Source organism: Manis pentadactyla, chromosome 10, assembly GCF_030020395.1.
Source record: "Manis pentadactyla isolate mManPen7 chromosome 10, mManPen7.hap1, whole genome shotgun sequence".
Lineage (NCBI taxonomy): Eukaryota > Metazoa > Chordata > Mammalia > Pholidota > Manidae > Manis > Manis pentadactyla.
The window spans coordinates 102,580,795-102,600,874 of NC_080028.1; the positions used below are offsets into that span (position 1 = coordinate 102,580,795).

Sequence of the window (20,080 nt, forward strand, 5' to 3'; positions counted from 1 at the left end):
TGGGGGGGTTTTTTGGTGGGGGGTTACACTCCAGGGATGGGGGCCTACATGGCAGAGGTTGAGATGTGTTGAGGATAGTAGGGAGGCCAGTTGACTGGAGAGGTGGGCATGACAATCAAATCAAGCTCAGAGAGGGCAGGTGAGGTGAGAGCAACAGTGGGAAGACAGGTTATATGGACCCTGGAGGGGATGACGAGGATTTGGCTTTTACTCTTGGGAATGAGAACTTTGGAGGAGTTCAGAGCAGAGCAGCAATGTGATCTGACCTTCACTCTGGCTGCTGAATGGAGAATATTCTGTGTCAGGGCAAAGGTTAAAGCAACATTTTTATTTTTCATACTCCATGAGTTATTGCTTTAGTCTCTGATTTCCCAATTCCACTTAGGACCCCATAGGAAAAACACAAAGCCATAGTCAGCAGACCTGGGTGGAGGCCCTCACTGTGATTGCAGACACGCCACTTAAGTTTCCCTGCCTCAGTTTCTCCATCTGTCAAATGGGGGAAGTCTGGCAGCCTTCCCCACCTCCCTGGTAGTGAGCATGAGATGAGAGTACAGAAATGCAGAACTGCAAAGCTTTGAAGGCAGAGATGCTCTGGGAGATCTGGGAAGAAGAGCCGACACTCCTCATTCGAGTGGAGGCAGGGTGTGGGGTCATAGCATGCAAAACAACCCAACACAAGGCCATTTCTGCAATGTGAGTTCTGCTACAAGGGAGCCATCAGGCTGAACAGGGACAGGATATGAGATGGGAGCTGTGAGCCATGTGCTCAACACGGAATACCCCCTGAGGCACCCTCAAATCCCCACTCCCTTCACCTGGCAACTTGCCAGAAATTGTTTTTCTTTTTCATTTAACAATCACCAAATTCATTTTCAAATTGTGCAAACTGAAAATCAGCTCATGAACTGAGTATAACCGCACCAACTATAGAGAACAAGAAACTTAAGAAAAAAAGAGTCAGGTTTTCAAACATTAGGTGCTACTTGCAGAAAGTAAAAATTTCTGCCCTGATGTCCATTCTGCCTCCCTGAAATCAGAAACTGTTAGTGATGCCCATGTACCTTCCAGGAGAGATAGCTACACCTGTAACGCTGCCTTTATATACTTCTGATACACACATGCATATGTAATTCCTTTAATTTTGAAACACTTAGTGAATCACACTCCCTTTGGTACACTGATTTTTTTTACTTAGTATATACCTTGGATACTGTTCCATATCGCATAAAACTTCCTCATACCTTTACATTTCTTTTTGCACATTCCTTTTCATGGAGTGAAAGTACCATAATTTAGACAAGCAGAAACCTATTGACTTGGGTTGTTTTCCATTTTGTGCTAATTTCCACAGTGTTGGAAAGAATATGCTGTACAAGTGCTTCTGGGTACCTGTGTGAACGCATCTGTAGGGTAAATTCCTAGTAGAGAAAAAGCAGGGTCCGGAGGTAAGGACGTCAGGCAGGTGGATAGATGTCGTGAATCTTCTCCCCAAGAGCTTGAGTCTGTCGATGCCACGGTTCCCCGACGCACAAGGGTTGTGATGCCCCAAGTGGAAGTTGTATGTTTCCTTGGGCTGTAATAACAGATGACCACAAGCTTTGGCTTCAAAAATGACAGAAATTTATTTTCTCACAGTTCTGAAGGCCACACGTCCAGAATCAAGGTATCAGCAGAGTGGATTCCTCCAGGAGGCTGGGAGGGGGGATCTGTTCTGTGTCTCCTCTAGCTTCTGGTGGCTGCCCCCATTCCTGGGCTTTTCTTGATGTGTAGTGACATCATGCTGCCTCTGCCTCTGTCTTCACATGGCCTTCTCTCCTGTTTGCTGCATGTCTAAACTTCCCTTGTCTCAGAGAGTCCAGCCATTGGATTGGGGCCCACTCTGATCCAGTATGACCTCATCACAATGTGACCACATCAGCAGAGACCCTATTTCCAAAAGGTCACATTCACAGGGACCAGGGGTTAAGACTTCAACCGGCCCTTTAGGGGGACACAATTCACCCTGCAACAGACACAGTGCCAAATGTGTTTGTCTTTGCCACTCACTCCAAGAAACCCCAGCTGATTTCATGACCATCAAATCAACAGTGGGAATCCCAGTCAGGCAGCTACTCCCGTCAGTACTGGCTGCCTCACCAGTCCCCCCATCCCCCCTCATCAGAGCCCTACCAACGCTCGTTCACTGGCAGGGCTGCAGGTTAAGGAGGTGGGAGGAGTGGGAGGCAAGGAGGATGATGTGATTAGATGTTCCCGCACTTTCCCAAAACTGGAGCCACGGAGGAGACGTGGCCAATCCTGTTGCCTGTGCCAGTGCAGTCAAATTTAATTTGATCTTAAATTCTGAAGTTCTGCAAAGTAAAAGTCACATGTAGTCAAAGTTACATTTGAAAAGGCCCTTGACACGTTCAAAAGCCAATGCTTGTCTTCTTTTGCGTGCCTCTGCATTTTGGCCCTGGTGTCCACGGAAGCCACGGTCTAGCGTGGGCTCTCTCTATGTAACCTCCATGGGCATGATGATGCCATCAGATACATTTGCCCTGCACTAAGGGAAGGACGCTCCCATCTGGGAAAAGCCCTGTGGCATCAGAACCCCTCCCAGAAAGAGGAAGTGTGGTATTCAGCCCCACCTTCCCTTCAGCAGAACCTATGCGTAAAGGATTCCAAATTTCAAGCGCCTGGCGTGCAGGCTCAGCCCCACAGAATCCCTCACTGTGGTCCTCCGGCAAGATGAACAGTCTAGAAGCAGACCATGACCCCCGGGAACCCAGAGGGTGCCTCCGACTCTTGGCAGCCCCAAAGGCCCCCTTTCTGTTTTCTGTCAATGGGAGCAAAGAGTTTCTCTGTGGGCCAGCAGCCCTGGTGATGAGCCCATATCACCCGGCCTTGTGTTATCCTCATGTTAAGGGAGAATGAGGAAGCAGGTTTGCCAGGAATTCTCTCCAGTTCCACCCTGTTTGCTTCTGTAGAAAGATCAGGGTGTGACTTGGGACCTATAAAACAGGAACAATGAGAACCTCCTCAGGGCCATGACAGAGAAGAGGAGAACCCCTGAGTCCCATCAGTGAAAAAGGTAATGGACCGGGGAGTTTGCTGTGGGAAATTCTGCCATCTGCTCCAGCCAATTAGCCCATCTCATGGTGAGGACTCTAAGTGTTTTGTCCCTTTTAAGTGGTATTTAAAGACCTGCCTTGATGTCAGAGGAGAGGGTGGCTTCCCCAGCGCACATCAGTTTAAATGGAGCAAACGAAAACGTTGTGCACAATTCTTGATTTATTGACTTGCTTCTCCCAGTCGATTTCCCACAGGGAACAGCCTGGGGCTGGAAGCTGTGTGAAAACCTCCAAATGCTGCTCAGAAAGCAGGGGTCATCCCCTGAATATATTGCCTGTTCCCTGAGATGGCCAGAGAAAAATCCCTAAGCAAAATTTACCACTGAGGCTTCATGGTTAATCCCAAGCACCAAACATAATCAGAGCTCACAATCTGGGCCTGATAAATGTACCAGGGTGAGAAATTGGATTTGCCAGAAGTTTCCCATTACTAAATTTGTTTATTGATTTGTTAAGGTCTTTTTTAAAAAAAAAAAGAAGGCTGTTATTGGTTACAATTATATCTCCTTTAATGTCTTAAGAAAAAAAAGATCGAATATTGGGATTATTGTTAATTAGTGTTATTTGATGGCTTGTCTCTGTCAATGTAATCCTACACCAAACAAAGCCAGGTGGGGTCTGGGGGTTATTTGGGTTACATTTGGGGACACACATCAGGATTCTGGTACAAACGTGTTGTGCCCAGTGTGGGCCTGGGCAAAGAGTGTTTTCACAGTGAACTCCCAGCTCCTGGACTTAAGAAATCTAGGATGAAGGCCCATCAGCTTTGAGCCATTCTGATTCTTGGAGTATAGCAGCAAAGTCAGAGAGAAAGACATCATAGAGAGGGCATTTAAAAAGAAACTACACTCTCTGGAAAATTGCACACCAGGGGCAGGATATTTTAGGTGGAGACTCTCAATATGAGAGCAATATGTCTATTCACTAAAATTGAGGAAGCTTTAAAAACCTCTTTTGGAAAAGTCTGAAAGTTTCAGTTTGAAATTAGATTCATTCCCCTGCCTCCCAATTTCCAGAGACACCAAGATTCTTTTTTAAAAATCAAAGTCACTTTCAGACACTGGGAAAAGTTCAGCTACAAACTTGTGGAATTCTAAGTAATCGAGTGAATAAAGGATGAGAACTGTCCTCTCATCCCACAGGACCCAGCCCTGGACAATACCCAATCTGTAGGCTGCCGGAACTGCTGGCCAACACCAACCAGAGCATCGTGAGCCCTGTTCTCAGAGAATGTACGATCTGGTGAGGAAAGGAGGCAGCAGAGACATAGCTGAGCCGGCAAATCCAGGCTCTGGTAAGGAATCACCAGCTCCTGTTTTGTGCCCTCCTTGCTCCACTCCGCCCACCACTGGCCCTTCCCTGCATGCATGTCCCTTGCTGTGTGGCCCTGCGGTTCCTCCCATTACATTCCCCAGCCCCTGCCTGCGGGCTCACCCGTGGGACGTGCTTTGCCCAGTGGAGTGAGGAGGGCGTGATGGTGTGCCAGCTCCCAGCTGGTGCTTCGAGAGTGCTTCTTTATTCTGCCTGCCATCGTCACAAGCAGAACATGCCTGCCTAGCCTACCACCTCAGGAGGGAGATGAGGACCACCCTGCAAGCCCAGTCTAGGTCATCCAACCCTCCGCTGACCCTCAGGCCCATGGGCATAAATAATTGTTGGTTCAAGTCTCTGAGTTCTGGGGTGGTTTGCTATGCAGCACTTTTATCTCAAAGGCTGAGTTTTGCACCCCCTTCCCAGGACTTGCTCATCAGTCCCATGGTTTTGGCTCACCTGCGCTGTCCACAGCACCCACACCCATTGCTTCTCTGCTATTACATGCTATTATTGATTCCCTAGACCTTTTGGCACCACCATTGATTTTTCAGTCCACCCATTTCCCTGGTATTGACATTCCCATCTCCTTACAATCTTTCTTGGGGCTGCAGCACCTCCTGCATTTAGATCTGCCCTGTCCCTGCCACTCCGTGCCTTGTGGCACCGGGCAGGGGCTTGCCTGTCCCCTGGAATCTCTGCTGCCTTCTTTGCAGGAAGGAGTGCAGACATGCTCCGTGAAGACATTAATAATTCATGAGATACTGTCTAGTTGAAGGGGTAGGTAGGTCCCACAGTGGGCCTCGCTGACCTCTGGTGCCAAGATCTCCTGGCAGAGGAAGCTGGGCTTCTGTGGAAGAGACGCAACCTTTCTGGCAGCATGCAGTCTCAGCCAACAGCAAATTCCATCGACTGTGACTGTTATTTGACAGCATTTGGTGACATACTAATGACAGGAAAAGACTTTTTGGCAGAAATATCTCATCTATTGGTCCTCCTGTCTAGAAGAAAGGAACGGGGCTGGGTGGGGAGGAAGAGCAGACACAAAGGAACCAACACGCCCTGAAAAGGATCCCCAAATTCACCAACATTGTTTTATTTAGAGTGTGAACTCCCAGATGCAGACACCCTTGCTGTCTGTTGGACCCCAGAGTCACACATGAGTTGCAAGGGACAGGGGCCCACATGGGCAGGCAAAGTCAGGTGAAACAGAAGCTCTGTCAGGACGCTCACAGCAAAGATGGTGCACTCACATGAAGGGCTATTTACAAAGGGATGGGCAGTCTGCTGGGAAGCCAGAGGGTGAATAAAGTGTCTAAAGGCTGGTAATGGGGAGCTGTCCCCAAGTCTAGGGGCAAAGGAGCAGGAAGAAGCTGACTACAAGAACCAGGGAGGAGAGAGTCACGTGGAGGAAGCCACCTTGAGGTGACCTACAGCTTCAGTTGCAGGGCACATGAGTGAGTTCGGTAGGGCACGAGGGAGGGAGCTGAGGAAAGCAGCACAGGACCTTTGAACTCCTCCCAAGGCTCCCCGCTGGCTGAGCCCAGTAGGAAGCCAAGGACAGATCAGGACAGATCAGACTCCAGGGCTGAGAGCAGAGGGAGGAAGGGTGGCCAGCAGCTCTGGATATTTGCAGCTCTTAGGCAAACCCCGAGACCACGATTCCGGCTGGGCTTCCCCAAGTCTGATGCTAAGAAAGGGTCTGGATTCCAAGGCACTGGAGATTTGTTTTTAATCAGGGAAGACGTGGGTCGTGCAAACAGCTGTCACGAGGGAAGAAGTTATTATCCTACAGATCCCTGGAAACAGGAGGCTGCGCGCCTGGCAGGGCCACATGGGAAGCCCCCAGGTCTGTCAGGAGGCACACGGAGCAGGAGGAAACTGTGTGGTTTCTCTAGAAGGAACAGGCCATGCAGGGTGAGCAGGCTTAGGACCAGCTTGTTGGAATCCTTTCATTGGCTCCAGGGCAGAGGCACTGTCCCTGGTCCCCCTGGTACCAACCCTGGGGACTGGGCCTGCATGTGAGGGCCCCAGGGAGGGAGGTGGGCTGGTCCGTTTGCATTTGGAAGGTGAGCTTACAGGTAAGTCTCTGTTACCTCTAGGAGTTAGCTAGCCCTTCGGGATAGTCCCTACAGGGTCAGCAAGGTCCCAAGATACCAAACCTCTAACACAGAAAACAAAAGGCATGATTAAAACAAACGGGGAGGCCACAGAGGGGAGCCATGCCCAGAGCCTGCTCCGGAGCAGCTGGGCACACACCAGGTTAGCCCTGCCAGAGCCTCCGGGATGCTGCCCAGTGGCTTTTCAGGACTTGAGGCTTTCAGCTGAGTAAACACAAGGCCAGCTGGGACTCCGAGGGGGCGGGAAGGGGAGCCTGATAAATGCCCACAGTGGAGGTCGGGGGTCAGGGCAGGTAATGCCTGCCCCGGGGCAGTGGTCTGCTGCAATGGGGGCTCTCACTGCTGTTGCTTTGTGGAAAAAACATTCCACTCTGTGACACGGGTGCCTCCAGAACGGAAACACTGGAAATCTTCAAATGCGATTAATTTTCCATTCCAGCCCTGTCCTCCCAATAAGACCAGAGGTTTCTGTCACTGAACTCACAACATTAATGTGGCTGGAGGTAAACCAGTTGCCCACATTGAAAATAAGAGAGTTGTACAACGAAAAGAAAAATGGGAAAAAGTCATGAGGATGTCCTTTGGAAAAGAGCACCAGGCGCTTCCACTTGATTTCCAACTTAATGGGCCCATTGGCTCTTTTCCAGAGCGCCTTCTCCCTGCCTCCTGGGGATGCCCCTCTGACACAGACGCAGGCCAGCCATACTCACGTCAGCCAGCCTTCTTTGGGGAATGAGCAGGGGTCTCTGCTCTGAGGCAGCGCAGCAGACCCCAGCCTCCTGCGACCCACACACAGCACCATGAAACGCTCAAAGCCCACGACAGTGGCAAACACCTTTCTTCATTATTATTTTTTTCCTTGAGCTTGCTAATTGAATCATTAAAATTTTATCGTCATTTCACCATGAATAAGAACCATTTGAAACATTTAATTAGTATGCTGCAAGGGATAGCCAGGAGCAGGAATCTCTGCTCCTGGGCCTGTCATGTAAGGGAGGTGGGCAAGGTGGGCGAGGGCAGAGACACACAGGAAAGAGACAGAAGAAAGAGTGGACGGTTTCTTTTCAAAGGAATCTGCAACCCTCCCCTGCCTTTGCTCAGAGCCAGGAGAGAAAGCAGACCCACCGGCCTGGTGCTGCCCCTTGGCTGTGTCTCATGAGCTTTGACCGGCAGCCACAGTCAGTTTCTTACCTGGGTGGCAATCTCTGTGTGCACGCATGGCCGTGTGCATGTGGGAGGTGTGCATGCATGCACATGCATGTGCAAAAGAAAGAGAGGAAGCGAGACTCAGCATCCAGGGCTCCGGGCCCAGCAGTCCAAATGGCATTTCAAATTTTACATACGTTTACATTCAGGGTCTCTGAGTTCCCTGTCCTTCTTCCATTCTCAGCCAGCAAAATAAAATATCATGAAATAAAATTGAAGTGGTGCAACTCCAAGGTCAAGTTACTCAGCAGGTTGGGAAAGGGCCCCTGAGCCCCTGAGGAATATAAACTGCCAGTTCTAGTCTGTCCCCCACAACCAGAAGCTTGCTAAGCATTATGATCTCCATAATCCCACATCCCCTGTGGAGCTGGTGTCACCTCCTTCTCCATGATGAATCCATGGCCGCCGGAACAAAGTACAACAAACTCAGTCGCTAAGCACACTTATTGCCTCACAGTTCTGGGGACCAGAAGCTGAAATCAAGGTGTTGGCAGGGCCAAGCTCCCTTCAGAACCTGTAGGGGAACCTTCTTGCCTCTCTGGCCCCTGGTAACCCCAGATGTCCTTTGCTTTGGCAGCATCAATCCAGTCTTCACACGGCATCTCCCTGTCTCCTCCCTCTGTGTGTCTCTGAGTCCGAATTTCCTCCCTTACAAGGACACTAGTCATACAGGATAGGACCCACCTAATGACCTCATCACGTGATTACCTCTGCAAAGCCTCTATCTCCAAGTCAAGTCACATTCACAGGTCCTGGGGTTAGGACTTCAACATGTCTCTCTGGGGACACAAGTTAACCCACAACAATGGCTATCAGAGACTTGGCAGTCCATGCAAGGTCACACAGCTGACAAGCAGGCGAGCTGCACTCACAATCCTGATCCTACCTCAGTGCCAGGCTCCTAGGTGCTGTGCTGCTGGAGGAGTTTGCCAGCCTTCCGCTCAGGGGTTTCTGAACCCCCTTCTCCAGGGGTCCCAGTCTTGGGCCAGCTGGGGTGGGGCAGGTGGGACACCAGGCCAGGTGGGTGGGAGCCTGGAGTGAGCCTCACGCCCTCTGCTCACACCATCTGACACAGCTCTTTTGGGGGTTCAGGGCTCCCTGCATGTGTGAAGAAATCTCCATGGCAAGGCTTCTAGAGGATTCTTTCTGGTGGGGCCACTCCCTCCCTCCAGGTCCCCCTGCTGCCTTGCTCACACCTGTGCAGGGTGGAGGGCAGGGTTGGTCCCTGAGAGCGGGCACCCACCCTTGCTTCCTACCCACCTAGGTGGAGAGGACTGCCTCTCCAGGTGACCCCATGTTCACCCCCATCTAAGTGATAGAGTCAGTGCAGGCAGACCCCAGGCACGCTGGCACATCAGTCAAGTTTTCCACAGGAGGGATTAGAAGAGAGGAAGCATTTCCCATGAATCACAGTGATTAGTCAAGTCTTTTGAGGCAACATACAGTAAAGTCTCTTGAGGCAACATGCACAAAACATTAAGGAAACTTCTGGTACCAAACCACTATTATATTGTCAAGTTACAGATACGGTGGAAGAAAAACACACTGATGTCAGCATTCAGGAAACATAATGACCCATGGCTGCGTGTAAAGCGGCAGTGACAGCCCTGAGCCTGGTGAAATGCTTGTTATGAGATAACGCCAGAGTGTGATTCTTTGATTTTTGCTGACTACCTTGGGATTGACCCTTCATCCTGGAACGGCTCCAGGCCTGAGTGGGAAATCTGACTGTACTCTGTCCACTTTCCTACAAGCCCCCCAGGATGTTAGGAAAGCAGGATTTCTGCTCCTGGGGCAGATGGGGCCATGACCTGATGCTCAACTGACTGGTGTCAGTGATCTCCTGGGAATTCTTAAAAGAGCTAGGGGCAGGAGTGTGCTGAGAGGGGCAGGTGGACTCGCCGTCACTGTAACCACCTGCCACGGTAAGCCCACCGTTTCCCCCCAACACCAGGGAGGGCAGGCCGAGAGGCAGGACTGTGGGGCCCCACGCAGACCTCAGTGTGTAAACTCAGGCTCCTTGGCCTCTCCCCTCACCCACAGCACACAGGAACTGCCCTCACAGCCTGGGGGTAAAGCTTGTGTGTGCCCAAGAAAGTTCTGGTTAGATTCCTGGGCTGGGCAGAGGGAGGGCAAGTGTTTTTTTCTTCCTTGTGAGGAGGGAACATTCCACAGAAGAGAAAGCAGACAGGTCTTTGTGAGTTGCATCCGGAACTTTCTATTGCCCTGGGCACTCCCTGGGGCTTTATTGATGCCCCAGGCATGCTGGGTTGAGTCGCATTTGAGGACAGCTCCTAATTGGTCCCACCTGCTCCTGAAATGCTCGGCAGCAGAACACAGTCCTCCTTGATGACAGCCCCCCTCTTACTGTAAACAAGCTAAGTGCTCCCACAGCCAGGGAGGTTTCTCTGCTGCTCAGGGCCTGTAATGAGGCTGGAGGTGCTCCGCACCAGGCCCTGTGGTCACTGTCTTGGGCAAGCGGCCCCTTCCCAGGGCCACAGCCAGCAGCATCCCAAGAGTCCTGAACTCGCTGCCTGAGGCCTGATGCAAACCCCAGCAGCATTGGCACCGACTGGAACTTGCTAGAAACCCACACATACTAAGTCAGCATTTCATCAAGATCTTCAGGTGACCGTCACAGGACGGCTTAGAAGCTCTTTCATGGGGTCTTAACAGCCGCCCTGGAGGACAGGGGAAAGGAGAAGACCTCCAGAAGGAAGGGTCCAGAAAGGGAAGACTTGATCACAGGGATGGCCTCCGTTATGGACTGACTGTCCATGTCCCCCTGCCAGAATTCTGTGTTGATATCCTAATCCCCAAGGAGATGCTACTAGGAGGAAGGGCTTCAGGGAGCGATTAGGTCATGGCGTGGGGCCTCATGAATGTAGTTCGGGCCCAATAAAAGACACCCCACAGAGTTCCCGCCCTTTCCCCCACGTGAGGACACAGCACCCAGACACCATCTGAGAACCAGGAAGCAGGGTCTCACCAGACACCGAACCTGCTGGCACCTTGATCTTGGACTTCCAGCCTCCAGAACTGTGAGCAATAAATGCTGATCAGGCACCCAGTCTGTGGCATTTTACTGCAACAGCTGGAATGGACTAAGCTTCCCCTGCACGTGGAAAATAAATAGCTGCTTTCTGAGCAGCGGCTTCTTGCGGAGAGAAATGATTGGTGTATCCCACAGCTCTGGTAGGAGAAGAGCGACGGAGAGGGCTGAGGGCACAAGACAAACCTCGGTGTTCCCTGGATCCTGGACCATCCCCTCCGCAGATCTGCACTGAGCGTGAGCTGCCGCCCTCTGCTGGGCTCTGTGAGAAATACAACGAGGGGGCTGCGTAGTGTGGCCCAGGGTCAAATCAGACCCCCTGATAATTTCAGTGAAAACTAGGCCAGTGATAATAACCCACATTTACTGAGCACTGTTCTATGGTCTTTATATATTAACCCATTTAATTCTCACAGCCCCCCGGGCAGACTTTTCTCTTACTGTTAGAGGTTTTAATACCTACATTTGTCACAACTTCACCATGCCCATTTCCTTGCAGTAAAACTCAACATGTGGAGCATAAACTTTCCATTTTAATCATTTTTTAAGTGTACAGTTCAAGGGCACTAAGTACATTCACACTGTTGTGCAGAATCCCACCATCCATCTCCAGAATATTTCCATCTTCCCAAACCAAAACTCCGTCCCCTTCCCCAGCCCTGGGCACCCACCGCCCACTTTCTGTCGGTGAATTTGATAACTCTAGGAACTGCATATGGTGGTTTTTTATTAATTAGCCAATTTAAATGAAAGTAAAATCCTTCAGTGTTTTTCTACAAGGAAGCAGGCATGATAAAGCACAAAAGCTGGTATTGCAATCTCTCATAATAGCTCTAAAAAATTAACTTTGTGTTAAGAGAAATATGTCACACAAACAATCTTATTTTTCTGGAAATGGACCTCAAACAAGTAAAAAAAGGAGGTGGGGTAGGCAACAATAAGAGAAGCCCTGCCTGCTGCTTCAGAAAAGTTCTAGAAAGTGGGAGGTGGAACCACTCTCTCCGGTGGCTGCCCTGGGAAGCCTGTACCACCCACTGCTTCTGGGCAGCATGTGGCCTTGTTCACAGTGTGTTTCTAAGCCGAGCTGCTCTCCCCGTGTAAGCTGTTGTCTCAGCCCACTGGGCAAAGCCTCGTCTGTGAGCCAAAGGCAGCAGATTCAGCTTCTGAGGCAGGAAGCCTGGCAGCGGGTGATGGAGACCAGCCCAGTCGTGTCTACATGGATGCCCACCAGTGCCCCTCGGAACTGGCAGATCTCAGGACTTCAGCAGGGCTGGACCTGTTGCCCGGGTGATCCCGACTTCCTGTTGGCAAGGGGAGGACAAGTCCAGAAAGGCTCTCACCCAGAAGTCCCAAACCCTTGGAGGAGGCTGCCCCCATCCCTCCAACATTATTTCCAAGTTCTCTTCCTACAGGGGCCCATCGGAATCCTTTGCCTCCAGGGTGAGTTTAATCACCTCTCAGTGACATGTTAGAAATCAAATATTTTCTAGAAGCCCATCTAGACCTGAACTAGATTCTCCTATTCTGGCCTAAACATTTCCAAACCAAGGCCTGTGACCACAGCTCTTGTTCAGCTTCTTTCTGCTTTGAGGACATCACGGGGCAGAGCAGAACGGTGGAAGCAGAGCTCCTTTCCTTTTATAAAAGGTAAGATTTCCAGCTCAGAACTTGTAGAGTACAAATGGCATGGGCTTGTCCCCACCCGGTTACTACTCCCATTTAACAAGTCCCCTTTCCGCCCTCCCCACTGAATTGCCCTCATCTTGGAGGAAGAGCCACAGTGTGGGCCTGAAGAGTACTCCTCAGGCCTGACCTTTGACAAGGAGTCAGCCCACAGGCTGGCTGAGGAGTCAACGTCCTGTTCAGTTTAGGGACATTCTCCCTGCTCGCAGTTCATCTCCTCCTCTCTCTGGCTCTCCTCTTTCCAAATGGGAATCTCCCACACCCTTCTCCAGACAAAAGAATGAAGCAGGGGCCTGAGTGGGCTCTGGTTTAGTGAGCAAGGCCCCACCTCAGCCAGCTCAGCTGGGGAGCATCTCCGGGTCTGCCCGGTGAAGGGGGCGCACAACACTGTCTGCAGAGCTCAGGCTGGGGGCTGGGAGGGCAAGGGGCCCAGATGGTTCCCAGGCAGCACCTGGGAGGCTGGCTTTGATGCCAGCCCAGAATTTGGTTCAGTGTCAAAGCAAACAAATGAATTTCGTTGGCTGGAACACAGCCCTGAACTCTCCCCAGGAAATTCACTGGAAAAGAGATTTAACCTGGGAGGCTTTCAATGAGGGCACGAATCACCCAGCTCCCCATATTTTTTGAAGTTTTCAGAGGACTCTACTGAACTGTTCCTCCTGTGATCTTCGGGCAACGCTGAGTTGTGAATGGTCAGGAGAGGTAGCTGGAGCCCTGGGGTGACAGTCACTGGAGTACCAGTACAGAAACAGGGCGCAGATCAGCTCAGTGACTTTCCAAAACCCTGCAGCCCAGGAAGCGAGGTTGTCCCCAGGGCTCAGGCCTCCAGCCTCAGTGTTCAGTGGGCCTCAGCTTCAGGCTGCTACACACTAAGGTCTTGGGAAAGGCATGGATTTTTAACCTTGAAACTCATCAGTCCCATGCCCGCAAGAGCACTGCGTGACCACATGTGGCTAGCAGTGGCTTTATCGGACCCGCAGAGAGAACCCAGCCATCATCACTGGAAGCTGGGTGAGTTTCAACGCAAAACCAATCCTGTTTCATCTTGTCCTCTACCAACTCTTCCCAGTGGGCCCTGGATTCTTTCGAGGCAGATCCCAAGCTTTCTGTCATTTCATCTGTAAGTATTTCACTGCACATCTTTAAAAACCTAAGCTTGATACCTTTGGTACCTTGATACTAGTCACAATTATTCCTTACTATCACTAAATACTCAACCAGTGACCGAGTTCTCTAATTGGCTCATGGATATTTTCCATGTACTGCTGTTATATTGAACTGGAAGCTAAATAAGGTCTCTGCCTTGTGATTGTTGACCTGTCTCTCATGTCTCCTTTGATCTATACCCCTCCCATTCCTTGAAATTATTTAGTTAAATAACTATTTGATTTAATTCAATTATTGAATGAAGAAATTGAGTCTTCTGACCCATAGCATTTACCACAGTCTAGATTTTAATGATTGTACCTCCATGGTGTCATTTAACATGCATTTGGCCCTCTGAATTTTCTGTAAATTGGTAGGTGGGTCTTGAGGCTTGATGGGATTCAGGTTGTGGTTTGAGGCAAGAATATTTCATTCTGTGCTGCTGTGTCCTCCTACTGAGGGCACAGAATGCTTGGTTTGTGTCTTTTCTGGGGGAAGGGTGTTCATAGGCTTCACTGGTCAATGCTTAGGTCCACTAATCCATTAGAGGCTACAAATGATCATGTTTGAATTCTACATTCCTCTTCATTGATTAGCTGGAATACTTCTTTAGTGAGGACCCTCCCCTCATCCTCCATTTACTCACCTGGCCTGAGGTGTATTTGCTAGTGGAAAGGCAGAAAGAATAGTTTAATTTTTCCCCCCTTTACTGATAAATTTTCAAGATGAGTCGGTGCCTTTAGCATCCTCCAAAGGTGGCCATTGAGGGATTATTTTCTCTTTTAGGTATCATGAATTCATGGATTTAAGCATATCTGGTGTGTTTTGATCCATTGCACTAGCTATCCTTAAAGATGCTGAATTGTCTGAGGGGATCTGTTGGACCAGACCTCCTATAACCTTGAACAGATAGCTTCTGGCACAAGACTCATCAAGCTGGTTGGGGAAAAACAGAGTCTCCTCATCTTGCCACAGGCTGCACATCCCACCTGGTCAGTCCACGGTCTGCCTGTGAGCAGATACATGATTCACAGAGCAGCCACAAGCAGAGAACATTCTAGAACCCAGCCAGGCAGTGGGAAAGGTCAAGGCAGCATTCCTGGTCAAGAATGAGAAGTCTGGACCTGTGGTGAGGGGTGTGCCTGTTGGGCTATGGCTGATACAGACACTGATTCTAAGCCTTAAAATGTGCACATACATACACATACACAGGTACACACATGCCCTCACAGATACACCTATCACATATCACACTAATGCGTGCACACAACCACTGTTCATGAAGGAACATCATTTCCAGGCTCCTGTTCCCACCTGCTTGAAAATACAGATGCTTTCATATCATAGTTGGCCAACTACCTGGTTTGACAGAGGAATAGATTCTGCTTTACAAGCCACAGCTCACCTCTCTCTGTGTAAGTTCTCCTTCCTCCTCCTCCCATCTCAGGACTCACAGGTTGCTGTGCAGCAAAACTCTGGACCAACCAGGGAATGTCTAGTTAAAGTGAGACTTCTCATGCCATTTCCAAAGCCTGCAGATATCCACTGGCGTTCTGTTTATTTTATTTGTTCCATCCCTGCTCAGGACAGAATATTGGAGATGAATTATTTATACCCCAAGAAACCAAAAGAAAGAGGGAGGGAAAAGAAAGCAAGAAAACAATAATTTCCGTATGGCTGTCTTGCAGGTTTCTGCCTTTCTCACTAAAAAATATTTTACTCTTCCTTCATTTTTGAAAATTTCATTTGTGTATGTTCACTGGAGAACAACATTGTTGATTTATTTTAAATATTTATACTGAATTACAGTGTCAAGATAGACACAGGCATTAGCAGAAGCATTCAGAACAATATGCCCATCAAGTTTATTTTTGAATAGAAAGTTGAGAAGTCTGTGTCTGCAAACATCAGATGGCTCATTCTTCTCTAATTACTGACACCTGCAGCCAAATGGCACTCTGCTAAAACTCAACATTTCAGTTAATTTCTGCTCTAATTAGTGTGGTAACAAATGCATCTCCTGCAAATGTAGAAATGTAGGCGCTACACAATGACTTTGGGAGCCTTCAATTTGCTTCCTAAAATTCTAGCAAAGAAATCAAGAAAAGGCAATGGTTTGGGCTTCACAGTGTGACCCAGAGGACCCTTACGTGATCTCTACCTAAGGGCAGGTTTCTTGGGGGCCAGTCAGGTCAATCTCTTAAGATGGGATAGAGGAGAGGTCAGGGGCTGGGGGCCAGATGTTTTCCAATGGCCTGAAAGACCTTGTCTTAGGTTCATGTTTCTGCCCCACCATTTACATGCTGCGAGACCTCGGGCAAATCACATAGCCATTCTGAGCCTCAGGATGGAAATAATCAGTTGGTCCTATCTCAGGAGGATGTTGTGCAGGCCAAGTACTTGGAACATGGCCACCACTCCACATCCGTTATTCCCATGCCTACTGCCCAGGTTCAGTTCCACTCTTTTTGGCACCAAGATCCCCCAGCCAGTGCTGCTCCTCATTTTAGTTCTTTAGGCTAAGCTCCTGACGATTTCCACTGCCTACTCCAGGTCCCACTACTGCAGGCTCCTACCTTCAACTGGTCCATGATGTGGCCGTCCCTCATCTTAACCACTGGGTGGAGAGCAAGACAGTGAGGGCCACCAGGGTCTGGTGTCCACTGTGCGGTGGCAGGGACAGAGCTTCTCTGTGGCAAGCCGCCTTGCCAAGCTCTTCATGTGCATTAACTCAGTAAATCTTCTCCACTTCCAAGAGATAGATATTAATGTTTCCCCATTTTATGGATAAGGAAACCAAGACTTTAGAGAAAAGTAGTCCAAAAACATAGACAGTCTGCAGAAGAGGAAATCAAAACTGCCTATCAAGTTTAGGAAGAGTTGCTCAAACTCACCAGCCATCACGGAAATGCAAACTAAATTGATCACAAGATTCCATTTTTCATCAGTTAGATCAGCAATGATGAAAAGGGCAATAACTTCCAATCCTGGCAAGAATGTGGGAAACCAGGCACTCACATACTCTATGGAGGAGAGTGAATTGATACACACTTTACAGGCATTAACCTTATAATATCTAATAACATTTAAAACATATGCCTTTTGAGCAAGCAGCCTCACTGCTGGGAACCCCTCTTACTTGAGTAAAATCAACCATGTACGAACGATGCATACACAGAGGGCACCCATGGCATTCTTTGGGGTGGAGAAAAGGAATGATTACTACAGCATTGTTTGTAGTGGAGAAAAAAATGGAAACAACTCAAGGCTGTTATAGGATTGCTTTTAATGGGGGAAGTGGAAACAAACAAAGTTTCCATCAATAGAGAGTAGCGCACTGACAATTTTTTTAAATCCGTATTACGGAATAATATGCAGCAGTTAGACAGAACGAAGTCAAGCTCTACATACTTAATTGCTGAGTGAAAATCCAACTAAAGCCACTCCTTAAAATGTATTGGAGCAACGGATGGGATAACAGGAGACTATAGTCCATTATTTTAAGTGGGAAAGTATCATAGTGCAATCCCTGCCCATTTGAAAATGCCAAGCAATTCCCAAAAATAACCAAAACTCATTCCAACACCCATATAACAAGCATTATATATGTTATATGATATATATATATCCAACACCAAATATTTTTCCATAACATCAAGCATTTAGCACACCAATAACCTAATTATTTAATGCTAATAACCTAAGTATTTATTAAACACTTAATGCCCTCACTTGAGGGCGTGTGTGTGCACACAGTCAACAGCTTGTCTTCCTTCTCTTTGGCAATTACTGTATCTGGTAATATCAGCAAATGGCCCAGTAATCTGTTAAAGATACACAACAAATGCAAATAAGGCAGTGAAATAAAATAAACAAGGGAATGTTTTAATCATGGTGGTTTGCTGACTGAAAAGCCGTCTAAGTGACAGCTGTGATCGGCACTGTATGCCACCCAGAGGCCCCATTATGAGGAGCCTGTTGCTCCAACTGCTGGCAGAGCTGAAGGCAGACAGTCTTCAGGACCTGCTGCTTCTGTAGAGGTGCGTCCCCCAAGGCCACATTCCTTCGTGGGACAGCTGATCCATGTGGGGCATTGGACTCCCAGCCTAATGGGCACAGTCAGACATCTGCTCACTCTTCAAGGAAGAGCAGGGTGAGCAGGCTCAGGACTGGCTCCTCTGCATCCCTCCAGCCCTGGGCTCTGGGCAGAGGCGCTGTCCCTGGTCAGCTCGTACCTGCCCTGGGGACTGGGCCTGAGTGTGAGGGCCCCAGAGAGGAGGGGTGGACCAGCCCCTGAAAGGTGCTCACAGGTGAGTAGTCTGTTATCTCTAGGACACCGCTAACCTGGGTGGGCTGCAGAGTCAGCAGGGCCCCAAGATACCAAAATATCAGAACATAGAGAATAAAAGACAGAGGTTATGCACCCGTAAGGTAAATAAGAGCAGTAAGAGGAGAGAGGGTCCTGCTCACAGGATCGCATGATCGCAAACACAGGGACAGCAAACTCGGGCACATTCTCAGCCCTCCACCTACAGCCTCAAATGCTGGCTTGTGGACTCCCGGGAGCAGACACATCTGTGCTCTGGTGCCTCAGGAGTAATGGGGGCGAGCGGGGCTCTCATCCTTCACCAGCCTGCACCTGCTGCCCCTCACTCCCACCCAACGTGACAGTGACCCCCCTCCACTGCTGTCCAGGTCAGGCACAGCTGCCACGTGCAGATGTTTACTGAGGACTGCCCTTGGCGCTGACGGTGGGGTGGGGGAGGACACGGGAGTGGGTGAGGGAGAAATTGAGCTGTGATGCAGCTTCAAGCATGGCCTCATCCAGCCCCATGAGGAGCCCTGCAGCTTAGCCAGCCCCTCAGAGCAGCCCAGGGCTCCTGCGCTAGCTGGGCCTTTGCAGCAGCCTCAGGAGCCCTGGGAGCCTAGAGTCGGGCACGGTCCCCAGCTGCAGGGCAGGGAGAAGAGCGAGGGCCTTGCAGAGGGGGAGGGTGGGAATTGCCTCTGGAGGGATGAGCAGACATGCTTGCTCACACAAAGGGAGAGCGTGACTCAGCGGAGGCGCCGAGGCTGGGAGACAGCGTGCTCCAGGGCTGATGATTACAAGGGAAAAGTCTAGTAAGATGAGCATGACCTTGGTCATGGGATCCCCATGAGGCCTGCCAGGAAGCTTGCACTGAGCCAGATAGGCAAGGGGAGCCACTAACGAGCGTGAGAAGGGCCACTTGTCCAGCTGGATTTGCTGTGCTGCGGAGGTCTGAGTGCAGGGGAATCAATGTCTGACTCAGTTTTTGTTAAACTGAATCAATGAACAGATGCAGGTTGGAGCCATTGCAGTCAGGGGCAAAGTGAAGTGCACGGTTTGGAGACGTGTAGGATGGTGGGTGCCTGAGGGCTTGGAGACACAAATGTGTGTCCTTGGCAGGCAGTGGGCAGAGGGCAGGCAGTGAGGAAGCTCCCCGGTTTAACTTGCAGGTTGGGTGCAAGTTGGAGTATTTACCTGAAACAGAACCTCAAGGACACATTGGGTTTGGGGAGAAAACACCTTAATGTAAGATAAAGGCATCCTGGATGGAGTCAAGTGGGAGTTTGTTTAAGTGTGTTGAAGCGGATGCTCCTCAGTGTGGGCCACCCTCCTCCCAGCTTCCTCCTCTCCAGGTCTCTATCGCCTCCTCCCTTCTCTTCTCTCTCCCTTCCCTCTTCCCTAATATACGCTTTCAGCATCAGAGTTCTTGGGCAGCCTCCATGTGGCATTTAAGGAAAACTTGGCAATAACTCTAGGGGACATAAAATTCCTGAGAGATACCTAGCTTTGCCTTAATTATTCAGAACTCAGTATCCATTTACCCCACAGTAGGATGAGATGGGGGTACAGGGGCCTGCAGAAGAAGGCTGCCCTCTGAGCTGCACAGCCTCATGAGGAGCTCATCTGTCTGAGTCGGTTTCCTTGGCTCAAGGATACAACAGGAGCTAGCCCCCAGGCACTTTGAGGGCCCAGTGAACTCACACTATGAGCACCGCTGTTCTTCTTGAATAAGATCTTATTTTTGACCTTGGCAGTATGAAATATTCAGCCCTTGCTGGAGTGGGGATCTTCCACTCACATGCCCTTTTCCCTGCTTGCTGACTCTCTGCTTCTCAGTACATGTGCCCTGGGACTCCCATTTTCATACCCAAGCCTGGAGCTTCAGTGCACCTGACCTCATACTGACTTCCGCAGCCTGAATCCTTCCACCAAATTTGCAGGGACTTTCCTGGTAAATGATTACAAAGCAGAATGGGGACCCTTCTATGAGAGACTACTCAGAATAAATTGCAGGGGCATTTTTCTCCTGCATTTGCAAGGTTCAGCTTAAAAATGTCCACTTGACAGTTAAGTGCATTAGCATAAGCTAGTGTTACATTTCTTCCCTATTGCAATTATTATTTCCTCTTACAATTTTTGAGTT

General features: G+C 49.5%; 1 long non-coding RNA gene across 2 annotated transcripts; it reads left to right on the plus strand.

Moving 5' to 3' along the window:
• The first annotated feature begins 3,020 nt into the window (after positions 1–3,020).
• Positions 3,021–7,453, plus strand: LOC130685153 (uncharacterized). Of its 2 annotated transcripts, none has more exons than XR_008999530.1 (3): positions 3,021–3,073; positions 4,256–4,407; positions 7,192–7,453. It is a non-coding gene; the product is annotated as an uncharacterized LOC130685153 (long non-coding RNA). The 2 variants fall into 2 exon arrangements; XR_008999531.1 differs by having other exon boundaries at positions 3,042–3,140.
• Positions 7,454–20,080: the final 12,627 nt, after the last annotated feature.